The sequence below is a fragment of the Triticum dicoccoides genome, chromosome 7B (assembly GCF_002162155.2).
Source record: "Triticum dicoccoides isolate Atlit2015 ecotype Zavitan chromosome 7B, WEW_v2.0, whole genome shotgun sequence".
NCBI lineage: Eukaryota > Viridiplantae > Streptophyta > Magnoliopsida > Poales > Poaceae > Triticum > Triticum dicoccoides.
In genome coordinates, this window is record NC_041393.1 from 758,826,435 (window position 1) to 758,838,329 (window position 11,895).

The window sequence follows — 11,895 nt, forward strand, 5'->3', positions numbered from 1 at the left end:
GTTAGGAGTGCGGCGGCGGTGCTCGAAGTAGGCGAAGAACCCTGATAGCGTGACGAAGACCGGCGCGGACGGTGGCGTTCCCGCGCCAAGGGAGATGGCGCGGCGCATACCACGGGAGGTCGACGCGCGGTGAAATCGACGCCGATGTCGGAGTAGAGGCGTGGGGGTCGACGGCGGCGGCGGGCGACGCAAACCGGATCACATAGACCGGAAAACCGAAAAGTAGACGCCGATCAAAATGACCGGCGAGAGAGAGAAAACCCGGATCAAAGGATCGGGAAAAAGACTCTCTAGGGCAGCCGGTCGACACGACCGGCGGACGAACCCTAGGTACGGGCAGCACGGCCCCCGGCGGCGGTCATGGAGGCCGACCGCCCCGGAGGCGGCGTGTGGGTGCGAAAGCGGCGGCGGCTAGGGTTTGGATCGTGATTAGTCTGATACCATGTTAGAAGGGAGAGAGAGGAATTGTTGCGGAATATGATGGATGTATTATCGAGCCTCGAGGGCGAGTATATATTGAGTACAAGACTTGGAGGACAAGACGCCTCTCCTAGAGATAAGATAGGAATCCTAAACTACCAAATACATGTAACTCAAATATATCTCTAACAGTAACAAACGTACGTAAGTTCAGAATATCAACATATGAATGCTCAGCCTAAAAGAATCCACATTCTTAACGATACTGTACCTAACAATAAATGGAAAATTGTGCAGCCGTTCACCTCCAGGTTGACCGATAGTGTCGTCTTGGCCTTCCTTCAAAATTTACTCTAGTGCTCCTACTCCATCTCAAAAAGAGGTACAAGCGGCCAGCGTGCTGCTCAACATGCATGCATACTTCTGTGAGTGTTGCTCCTACTCCATCTCAAACACTGCTGGTGTGCTCTACTGTGAGAAACAACAACAGGTACCACAATTAATTGTGTAGATGGAATTAGCCGAAACGATCGAGCAGCTGTGCCGGTAATTAAGCCACCTGTCAGATTTAACTATTTAATTAGTACTACTATAAAACAGAAGAATCATGGGACTGATTTCCTAGAAAGAGAAGAAGGAAAGAAAAGAAGGAATACATACTAGATAGATAACAGGAGGCCTGTTACCCTGTGCTAGTCAATCCAAACCCAAAAACCTGGCTCTGTTCTCTTTAATATCTCGGCTTGCTCTTGTAACTCGGGAGTGCAACCCTTCAAGCATAGATGCATGAGAGAGGTGGGGAAGGCATCCTTGGGTAGACATCGGATTTGGGGACAACAAAAGACATGTAGGTGCCATAGACAAGGAAATCTGTGTAGCCCTTGAGGAACGGAAGGCAGACTCGTGCAATCTGAAAATTCGATCGAAGTGAGGGAGGTGAGGAGCTGAAGAGCCCTGTCTTCCTCTTGAGTGAATCTTTCTTCCCGCGGATCATGAGTGAATTTCAAAATCTTGAGGGTAGCGGCAAGGAGGGTGCAGATGGGAGCAACAAGCACCGCTGCGATGCAATCCACTTCAAGTTCTTCCAAACGGAAGGAGCCTGCGGGGAATGATAGGTTGTTCCTTGCTTCCACCAATTCCGAGAACAGATCGGCTGATATAGAGCGGCTAAGACCACTGTTATAGACCGCCAATTCCTTGAGGTTGGTTGTGAAGAGAGGATTAAACCCAGCATACAGCTTCAAATTCTCACAGTCCACCAGTTCTAGCCTTGTTAGACGAGTGAGGTTTGAGAGTTGAGCCATCGACTGCAGGCCCGGCTCTCCTTTGATCTCAAGTATCCCAAGGGAAGCAGGGAATGGGTTGTTGTTGGTGTGACCTGCTTCAATGGGCCACCGAAAGAAGTTGCCACAGTCTCTTACTGTAAGTGATTCGAGGCACGTGAGGTCCTGCAATCCACCGCACGTGATGACACATCTGCTGATGTGTAGCTTTGTTAGGGATTTCAGTTTGTTGATCTCTGTAATTGAAATGTGTGACACGTCTCTAATCCTCATCAGCTCTACTCCATGCAGGTTATGCCAGGCCAGCTCACCACTATACCCATTAATTCTCATGTACCCGTACTCATAAATCAGCTCTGTGGAAGCAAGTGTTACATGACATACTGTCAGTGTGGACCTGTGAGGCATGGGGGGGCAGAGCCAAATTAGGGCAACCAACAATATGAAATTTGGTCAGATTGGTGTAAGAGACAGAGCACTCCAGGAAAGGCACTGCACAGAGATTGGGACAATCTCTGCAACTGATGTATTCCAGCCTTGAAAAAGAATGGACATTTGTACCCCCAACCCACTCAATAAATTCAGGCAAATTACCAAGAACGATCCGCTTCAAATGCTCAAAGCTTTTGTCTATAACACCAAAAACACCAGGCTTGATCTCACGAAGTACAGAGATGTTGATCAATTTGAGTGATGTGAGATGCAATAGCTCCCAAAAAGGTGGAAGGGTGTCCCAAGACACACCCTCTAGGTGGAGAGACCCCAACTCTCTGAGGTTATTGTCACGACACAACCAATTAGGACCAGTTGTAGCACCATGATTTATAATGCCCAGTGCTCCAAGATTATGGTGTGGCTGAAGAGCATCGAGAACATCATATTCTATGCTATGTTGGTGATCTGTACCCCAAACTAACCTCAGCTCTTTTAAATATCTTTTACACTCAAGCCTTGCTTCTGCAACCTCTTCCTTGGTTATCACCTTCTCAAGATTATGTATACTGAGTTTACCTCCAAGCTCTGTTAGTTCCCCCAACTCTTCCAGTTCAAGTCCAACACTTTCTTTCTTAACACAGAATTGTTTCAGCTCACGCAAGAATTTCATCTTTCCGACACTAGGAACACCGGAATGGAGTTCTTTTTTAACACGAAAATGGTGTAAACTGATGAGGCAGCTAACGTCTTTTGGTAATATATACCTACCACAGCCTCCAAGGTCTAAGACTTTCAAGTGATAAAATCTGGAGAGTGTACTAGGCAAAGTCATTTCGATCCCTTGGTCTGGATATGATATAGTAATTTTTAGGTATCGAAGGTGGACAAGTTTTGAAAAATTGAGTGGCAAAGTTTTTCCTACTATATATAGGACACGGAGACCCTCTATTTCCCTAAACATATCTTTTAATACACCATCAATTGGTTCTCCGTATTTTCTAAAAATCATCAAAGCTCGCAATTTGCCAATGTCTATCTTGGCCCTCAATTTTACCATTTCTACCCTGAAATTCCCTTCATATCCACCTTCCATTGTGATGGATAAATGTCGAACAGTTTTTGGGATGGCATCAACCCTAAAACCTGAACTGTATGTTGAGGCACTCTTGTGCCGAAACATTTCGAGACAGTTCATGTAATAAATCATGCATTACATAATATTGACCTTTCTTCACCAGAAAACCATTCTCTACTAGTTCTTCTATGTAATTCTCATCCTTCTCTATTATTCCAAGTGCAATCCAAAAATATGAAATATCTAAATTATTAAACTTATAATCTTCCAGGAACAAGGAAAAATATGAAAAACATTTTTTTAGATGGAAAGGAAGGTAATCATAGCTAATCCTTAACGATGGCATAATGTCATCATTATTTTCCTGTTTTTGCCACTCATTGTTTTCAAGAACTCTTTTCCAATGTTCCCGAGAATTTTCCTTCCTTAGTAATCGACCAACTGTTTTGGCTGCTAGAGGTGAACCCTTCAACTTCTTTGCAATACCAACTCTAAGATCATCTAAGTCCTCTTGGCAGTACTCAGGCTTGTTTCCCCCAAATATTTGTGTTTTAAAGAATTTTAAGAAGTCACCGAGCTCCAGACCTTGCAGTGCTATTGGGTCATTTCTTGCCACCTCTTTAGCTATGTGCGGAAATCGAGTTGTAATGAGAACCATGTTACCCTTGGTTTTGCCTTTCCTCAAAGGAGCTAGCAGGTTTTCCCAACCCTGATTATCGCATTTCCATATATCATCAAACACAATTAAAAACTTTTTAGACTTGAGCCCGTGTGATGGATATTTGAAGCTGGTCTAAACTTGTTGTTTAATTTGGAGAGTCGCTTTCTTGTATGCTGCTAAGGATCTGTTGGCTGAGCTTAAGAACATCAAAATCAGTCGATACACATACCCAGACTTTAACAACAAAGTGCTCTTCTATGCTTTTATCATTATATAGGTGTTGGGCGAAGGTTGTCTTTCCAATACCCCCTGGACCAAATACAGGAAGAACAGAAAGGGTTTCCCCTTGATTTGTGGCAGTGGTTAGGATTCTGTCTATGGTTTTCTTAAAAATGGCTGTCCTCCCATACAATGTATCTTGCGTAATGGTCGATCCTGTGACACGCTGTCTTTGGTACAGTGTTGGGGGGCTGTCATGGTGTGGAACTAGTATTTGGAGCAACCTGAAGACACTGTCACACAGGGAGTGTAAGTCCTGTATCACGGATTTAATTTTCTTTGACATGGCAACTCTGTCAAATGGCAACTTATCAACGGGAGAATCATTACCACTACCGGGATTGGTAGTACTGTGAGGGTCATTCATAACAGCAGCACCATGATCATCATCTTGCATCAGCCAACAAGAAAAGCATGGAAGGACAAAGTTACCAACAGTGTGGAGAATGGCGTGGCGGATGTGGTGAGCAGGATCCCAAAGGCTATTGCCCAGATCAGGCACCGCATAATCAGTGCCGTCGAGCTGGTCCTGGATGATGAAGTGTTAGATAATAACGAGAATAAACGAGACAAAGAGACACGGATTTTTACGTGGAAACCCTTGCGGGAGAAAACCAAGGACGCACGAAGGCGCAATCACTATGAGGAGGAGTATTACAAGCACGAGACGACAGACCCTCTACGTGCTAATCTGGTGGAGATCTCTCTCGTCTATTCTATGACTAGCTGGTACTATATAAAGGGGCAAACAACTCTCTTTCTTGGTGGACACGAAACAGAGTTCTAGTCATGCTACGTCTAGCACGGTTGGCATGCCGTAGTCCGGTAGGACTCCATCTGTAGTACAACACTTGTATGGGATTCGGAACACAATAAAATAACACTCCACCTTGAGATGAAATCCCTTACAATAATCATAGATAGCATCAACTCCTCAATTAAAGTCATCACAAGTAAACCTTGTGCCTGGAAACGTCCATAGGACTAATAAACTTCTCATGAAGTCATATTGAGCAAATCAATCAGTAGGTCGTCCAGAAAACAGCACAACTATCAACAAAGCAGACGAACAAAACTTGGTCTCCCAATAAAAGTCTGAGTCTGTGCCACTGACCTCAAAAACTGAAACTGCTCAATCATCAAATGACATAAGTCATCATATCTCCTGTGGTGCCTGAACGAGCGCATAGCTCATAGTGCAACATCTTGGTGCACATCGCATTGTGAAGAACTCATCTCACGGAATCTGAACGTGCTTCAAAACAGAAAGCACAAACCTCGGCAAACAATACTCAAGCAAGAGCATATGGTACGGATGGCATCGCGTGCACCCAAAAAACTGCCGACTTGTAGTGGTTAATGAAAATCCATGACATGGTCATAAACTGTCCTTGTAGAACAACTGTCGGATGAAGGAACCATCTTAACATGCAACGGAGTTTCAACTCTGCAATAGACCCCTCTTGAAAGAGCAAAGACAACTAAATTGCACTTGAAACTTAACAGCGCTAAATGTTGTAGTATCTAGCAGAAACAAATCAATCTCCTTCTTGTACCTCAACTGATTCTCATCACGAGCATGAATACCAAAACAAAACCTTCACACGCCTAACAGCAAAAAACTATGGAGAGAATAATGTATATGCTGGCTACCAACAGGCTTAATAATTACCTCCTCCATACCCTTTTTTTCTTGATAACTGAATTGTGTTCTTCAAATAACTGCAGCAATATTACATCCATTATCCCGACGGGCCATAATCCCAAAAAACTCCACCTTGAAGAAAAACTGAGTGCATCCTGATAATTGGCTTGCGCCAACAATGCTCGCATCTCGACTTGCCATAGGGTAAACTTTGTGTCATGATCCAGCAGCGAAACATCGTACTTCATGAATGCCATGAGTAGATTAAATCTGTGTTCACAAAGTAGTACAAGCCCGTAGAAAAAATTCTTGACAGAATTAATATGCAGAGCGAAGATAGCACCTGGTAGCCTTCGCGTGGACATAGCAATTGAGGAGAAAAAACTGATTCTAGTACTCAACTGTACTAGCCTTTACGTGAGATGTGTAGTAGTAACAAATCCAAGTAGTGCTCCTGTACTTGGCTTCACGTGGGTACTGGTAGTAGTACTAATGATCCGGTTGAATCAAAGCAGCAGCGACCTAGCCTTGTAATCTCACGTACTCTGGACCTCCTCGGGGCTTGATCCTGTACGGGAGGCGTGAAGCTGCAGCAACGCGCGGCTCGGCGGATCGGACTGCTCGGTGGATAGCGCACGACTTTGTAGGGCGACGCAGCAGCGCAGATTGTTTTCCTGTCGGTCTCGTCGGATTAATCGATCTGGCTTCGGACCGTCAGTCGCGTCGGCGGCGGTGCACAGGACGCCGTAACCCTAATTCTCTCGTCTAAAAAATCTCGTATATGAAACTTGGCTCTGTATACCACTTATTAGATAATAACGAGAATAAACGAGAGAAAGAGACACAGATTTTTACGTGGAAACCCTTGCGAGAGAAAACCACGGACGCACGAAGGCGCAATCACTATGAGGAGGAGTATTACAAGCACGAGACGACAGACCCTCTACGTGCTAATCTGGTGGAGATCTCTCTCGTCTATTCTATGACTAGCCGGTACTATATAAAGGGGCAAACAACTCTCTTTCTTGGTGGACACGAAACAGAGTTCTAGTCATGCTACGTCTAGCACGGTTGGCATGCAGTAGTCCGGTAGGACTCCATCTGTAGTACAACACTTGTATGAGATTCGGAACACAATAAAATAACATGAAGTAGTGGAGCTCGTCGAGGGCGTCCTCGGCCTCGTCGGCCTTAGACGGTGAGCTCCTGCAGTAACCCCTGCAGACCAAGGTTGTCGCTCACACCCCTCCTCTCGGCCTCTTGCAGGAGCCCCTGCGCGAGCTCGAGATCCTGTTTGATCTTCTTGGAGTTGACCACAAGCATATGATCTTTGCTCCACAAGGTTGTACTTTGACAAGTTATGATGCTCTTTTTTGTGTAAGTTGACGAACTCTGGTGAATGAATTGCATTTTGTTTCCTTTAATCATGACAGTGTACACGAGTATTTGGCTAATTATTATTGCTTAATTTATGTTTCCATCAAAACAGCGAATTTGCATACGTCTAATTGATATTTGAACTAATGGTATAAAGTAGTTTTGATCTCAAAATATTGAGAAGACATGGATTCAACTAGGGAGGAGTAGAGGAAGACCATGCAAATGAGGGATATGTAAGATATGTGTCCTAGCACCTTTCATAAGGAGTTTTTTTGAAGGAGATGTTCATAATAAACCAATTCTGAAAGTGACTTTTCTAGCAAGCATCTAGCAAGGGTGACATGGCATGTATCATCACAAATATACAATGACAAGTGATGTGTATTTGTTCTTCCATTGTTACTTTGGGTTTATTTTAACATATCTCCATAGTGATTTGCTACAAGTTAATTATTTTTGTTGTTTGTTTTTCGTGAAAGTTTTGGCGGGCTGTGAGCTGGATGTGCTATTAGTCATGGTGCCGAGCTTGGATTGAGGAGACGAATAGAAGAAGGTGATTTTTTTCGCACTATGCAATGTTGTACTCCATGACATGAATTGATGATTGTTTCTCCTCGACGCACGCTTGCTTCATCGGTGCCAGGTCAATGCGCTTGAGGAGGCGGCAGTAGCACACCTGTGGTCCAAATCTAGGTGAATTATTGTGGCTGATCTAGAGGCCTGTCTAGAGAACGGCAGGGCCACAACGTTCGTGCAGCGGTGGCTGTACACACCATCCGGAGGCGAGCAACGGCTGCGCTGGCAGCCGCTTGGAAGGGAAGCGAAGGTCATGGAGGAGGAGGCTATGCATGGCCGAGGAGCAGGTCGTGTGCTGCCGCAGGGACGGGAGAGCCGGCGCCGGCTCCAAGTACGCCATCATCCAAGTTGCACTTGGGCTTCCCTCCAGCAGGTCCACACCGTATCTTAGGTCATGATCGGGTTGACAGCGGTTTGTCCACTACACTCGACCATGTGCTCAGCTGACCTCGATGCCCATATTTTCCTAGACACCATGGCACGAGTACCAACCTCACAGGCTGAACTGATGGATTTTGGTATTTTGATCTTGCTATGTCAAATAGTATGATGTAATCTATGGAGCTGAAGCTATAGCTAGATCTTGATCTTACTGTCATATCCGTGTCAAGCACAAGCCGACGCCTCTATTTCCGGTGAGGCCAACCATCTAAAATACCTCCTCCATCTTAAATCCATTGATATACTTTTTTGTTACAGGCTTTTTATATATAGATATTAGAATTGGCACTATTTGGAAATATCACTTAACTGTTGGACCCTTTTTGCAGTATACATCTTGGCTGGCCTCAACATATAGTTTTTTTCTCAAATTATGGGTTTTCTTCTTCTCTCTGTTTGTGCATGGTTTGCTTCTGGTGATCCGTAATGTCAGCGGTGTTGCTGCTTCTAACTTCTACTGATCCATAACAAGTGCATACTATTTCGTTTGGATGGATCTTTATATATTTCACATTTAGTAGAAAAGTTTAGTATGTGAACAGATGGTACTATTGCGGATTCTTTAACATTTTCATATCTGATGGCATGAACTTATCCATAGTAGGTACATGCAAAGGAACTTGACAAGAGAACAATACTCTTTTGAACAAGGCTAATATGTTACCTTTAAATATCAGGTCCACACCACACACACACACCGTAAAAGAGAGATTTATATGTATCTTTTGCAGGATTGACAGCACACGATGAGAAGAAGACATGGTTTACCTCAGAGCTGGGGACTACAGAGGATAGCGTCTTTGTGAATTCAGATAAGAATAATATTGTAAGAGGGCAAGGTATCATGTATACAATCAAGCATTGCAAAGGACTAGCTACTGCCTTGTTTATTTTTTTATGATTGCCCAAAATTTTCTTACTAGAATTTTGAGAAGTTTGGCCATCAGTTCTACTGCTTGGTCATTTTATATATCATGTTGTAGTCTTTCTTTTAATACAAGGTAATATTAATACCATCCATGTACTTTTGTGTTTGCTGTCCAGTACATGGTGACTAATTTTCATATACATTTTGTTTCATATTATCCATGAATATGATTTTTGTGCTAAAACAAAAATATGGGGGACTGGTCAGCATGCTAGGTCAGAGCAAAGCAAAAACCCGTATAAATGAGTCCCAAGGAGCAAAGATCATTATGTAGAATAGAATATTTTTGCTCCATGAAACCTTCTGGGTTCCATAAATTGTGTTTTTGTGCTCATGCTTGTGCACATTCTATAAATTTGATTCGTTGTTCAGGCATTTGGAGTTCACAGTTATCTAAGTTTCTCTTATGTGTGTTTTCGAAGAATTTGATACTTTAGAGTCTTTCTATTATATTATCTTTGAATCTACTTAGAATAGATTAGTAGTATGATATAGTGAAGTAATCTAATTCAATTTCCTTTTTCATTGCAACCACTTAATTTCAATTGGGTCAAAATAAAAAAGTCGAAGACAATTTTTTTCAGCCATAAGTAGAACACCAGAGCTAATTGATACACCATTTTGAAAATTGATACACTGTTGCAGGGAGAGCACCGCACGCAACAGTGGTCAAGGGCTTAGTGTCTGTTGACCTCGTCCGTGGCCGGTGTTGGTCGGTGAAGGAGGCATGCATGAGGTGGTGCAAGGGCATGCTGGTGACGGAATCGTGCATCATGAGGCCGGGTGAGTAACGCTCGGGAACTGCCGGGAGCTCAGACTGACGCGGGATGGGGTTGGCGCGGTGACTCAAGGAGGATGATGTAGTTATGGGGGAGGGAGTGACGACGGAGGGGCTTCGATGGCCCGACGAGACCCTACATCATAATCAAGGAGGACCCTACATCTAAAGGAAACAGAGCAGTCTATATCATTAGTCTATTACTGGATTTCTAGAAGGAAAAAGGGATAAATGGTTGTTTCTGCTACTCTACATTTGCTTTAAAATTGGTGTACATATATCAAGAAGAACTTGGTTGCAAAAGTGATCAAACATAAGAGAAAACACAAACACATTGGTTTTGTAATTAAATGCCTAAGATCTTATAATTTTGAATTAAATTGTTTGATTATACAATCAGTTCACATTATTTGGTGTAGCATGTTGTTTAACATTTTAGAGTTCCATCCTTTTTAGTAACGAAATAATGACGAACTCATATTAGTGGATCATAAAAGTGTATGATATTAGTTTGGCAAGGTTATATAGCAAGGCAATTCTTGTTTGACGAGAATAATGAAAGCAGCAAAAGAAGATAAATTTGGAAAGAAGAGATATTTTTTCGCTCGAAGGTGGGGCTGTAAGGAATCCGTGGCATGAGTAAACAAAAGCATCTTGGTCGCCATATAGAAAAACATCTTGGTTGCCTCCTCTCTATCTCGCTCATCTTGTTGCCAGACATGGAAGAGAGGAGGGAGAGCCGAGGAGCGTGGTGGCCTCTGGCTGTTGCCCGACAAAAGGTAAAGGCCGTGGCACGACTGCCCGTTGCAATGTGCTTGTTTCCCTCCTTACACCCCCACGTCCAACTCGATCTTGGCTGCCGCAACGCCGTAGATGACCAAGTTTAGCGCCCGCGCCCGCCGCCCTCTTGTGAATGGCCAACTGATGGCCGAAGGTGGGGAAGGCTTCGATAGTATGATGTGTGTTAGCTGATTGTCAAGAAAAAGATGTGAGTTAGGCATTGTTCTTGATTATTTTAGCTCCGTGAGTAGCGTCTTAAATTTTTTCAAAAGCCTGTGGCAACGCAAGGGCGTTTTACTAGACCCTATTGGATGTGATTCTTTGCGGAGCCCATGTGATGTGTGCCCCAGGTGGGCTACCTTGTGTAAAGTGTTCGTGTTTAGTTTGATCTCGGTTTGGAAAAAAAATTGAGTGTTCCTGACGCGATGTCGGATGTCGCGGTTCCATGTACGACCGTGGTTATATGCAATTATATTATCTAAAAAAACTACACCATGTCCATTAATAATCAAAGGAAACAAGACACACATAAAAACATACTAGAAAGACCAAGCCAGACAACCCATCCCACAATATTTACAGAAACACCATAGAATTTGTTGGAGTAGGGCGGCCAACGACAGGCCCAGGGTGAAGGGTAGTGAACGAAGCTCACTAGAAACAACCAAAGTTAAGATGTCGACTCTTGTTTTAGAGTTTATTTTTAGTGGAACTCTTCATTTAGTAAGGAAAGGAGAACATGGAGTAGACAATGTGGGTTGAGGGCAACACACTAGATAGTCGTACATGTAGTGGACGACGAGAAATGGGAGGTCAATCAATCTAACAATGAATATCTATCTATTCTATTATATACTAAAAGGAAAATACGACGAAAAATAGAGACAAAGCTAGAAAATCCCACAATAATCAGAAACATCTCACTGTCTATCTGCCGAGTTAAAGATTAATAATCATTAGATTTAAGTGAAATAAAATTACCCACCGTTGCCATTACCCAAAAATATATCCTCAATGAAAAACATGCCATCAGCACTAGCACGTAAAACATTAATTGTAGCCATAGACCTAAATTTCTTATGTGTAAAATAAAATAAAATCAAACCAACCGATCACAACCCATGACTCTCTACAATATGCCCCAACACCTCGTTTGGATGTAGACATTGGAGTCCGGATTTCATAATTGGTATTGGGCTGGCCCGAATGCCACC

At 43.3% G+C, this 11,895-nt stretch overlaps 1 long non-coding RNA gene and 1 pseudogene across 4 annotated transcripts; one reads left to right on the top strand and one right to left on the bottom strand.

Moving 5' to 3' along the window:
• Window positions 1–1,112: 1,112 nt before the first annotated feature.
• LOC119339715 overlaps window positions 1,113–11,895 on the bottom strand; it is a 43,125-nt pseudogene continuing 32,342 nt past the window's right edge.
• LOC119338543 lies at window positions 7,165–10,310 on the top strand. 4 transcript variants are annotated; one of them, XR_005164076.1, is made up of 4 exons: window positions 7,165–7,731; window positions 7,822–8,389; window positions 8,927–9,021; window positions 9,769–10,310. It is a non-coding gene; the product is annotated as an uncharacterized LOC119338543 (long non-coding RNA). The 4 variants fall into 4 exon arrangements; XR_005164074.1 differs by having other exon boundaries at window positions 7,822–8,145; window positions 8,225–8,389; window positions 8,927–10,310; XR_005164075.1 differs by having other exon boundaries at window positions 7,165–7,411; window positions 7,658–7,731; window positions 8,927–10,310.